Below are 1,378 nucleotides of genomic sequence, written 5' to 3' on the forward strand. Positions count from 1 at the left end.
GCACGTTCGCAGCAGCGGAAAGAAAGGGAAAAGCCGCCCATGTCGTCTCCTCTTCTCTCTCCTATATTCCCAGGCAGCGCAGCCACCGCAGCCGACGAGCGGGACCAGGAGAAGCACGGGGCCATACGTCATCGTGTCGGCAGAAAAACGTGCGTACCAGCTGGGTGCACATGCGCCGGCCCACCTGTCCGCAGCTGACGCAACAACTCCCCACAACACGGGCAGCGCGTGAGGACCGATGCCGCAGGAGTGGTTGGCCAAGGAAATACCTAATCTAAACACCATGCTCTAACCCAATCCAGCCGACTTGCGGGACCAGGAGCAGCACTGCCCCACCCGTCAACGCGAGAGGACAAGCGCAGGCGCACAAGCGGCCAAACTCACCATGGCTTCCCAGGACGCCCATAACGCGGGGAGCACTTGACGAGACGCGCGATGTGCCATGAAATTCGCTATTATTCTAACCCAATGCAGCTGACGAGCGGGACCAGGACCAGCAATGGCCCACCTGTCATTGCGTGAGCACAAGGTCGGGCGCACAGCCAGGTACACATATGCCAGCCAACCTCTCCGCGGCTTCCCACCACGCGCACGACGCGGTCATCGCGCGACAAAACGTGCGACGCGGCAGGAGCGGCTCACCCAAGGAAATCCAACCCAGCCAATGGAGGATTGCACGAGCCCACCAGTCATAGTACGCCACGACAGAACACCAAGTCAAAAAAACGAAGTAAAAATCGAACGTCCGCTGAACAGCGTTGACCCGACTTGTGCAGATCGAACGGACAAAATCGAATGAAAATTGGGGGAGCTTTGGGTGAGCGGGTCGCCCAGCCACCTTATATGTTAAAATAACTTATGCATTAGAAAACCTCGCCGCCCTTTTTAAACTTAGGTGCTCCCATTCATGACTCAAACGTTGCTTTGGTAAGAATGGTCGTAGTGGCCTTTGGTAAAAGGAAGTTGGTGGGGGAAGGTCCCTTTGTGTGTAACCCGGCAGATGTTGCTCTCCGACAGGCAAAAAGGGTGCCGGCAAGATAACCTGCTAAGAGAAACTCATTTATTTACATTAAAGAGACATCTCGCCTCTGCATGGACATATACATGCGCGGGTCCTGGTAAGGTTTATCTTTTTCATTAACATGTTGATACAAGTATAAGCATTACAGAACACGAACATGGACTCGAGAGACTACATTATTTGAATTAAAATTTGGCAAATGCCTACAAGTTTGAGATTGAAAAAAGATAAGTGCCCCGTGATGCCTTTACCCTTGTCCATCTCCTATAGGACGAGGTCGAAGAGGCAGAAGGCGAACCCGGCTGGGAATCGGCGCCTCCCAAGGATCAGGATGGCGGCGCCTCTCGGCAAGGAAGA

This window comes from Triticum aestivum, chromosome 3B (genome assembly GCF_018294505.1).
Source record: "Triticum aestivum cultivar Chinese Spring chromosome 3B, IWGSC CS RefSeq v2.1, whole genome shotgun sequence".
In the NCBI taxonomy this organism is placed as follows: Eukaryota; Viridiplantae; Streptophyta; class Magnoliopsida; order Poales; family Poaceae; genus Triticum; species Triticum aestivum.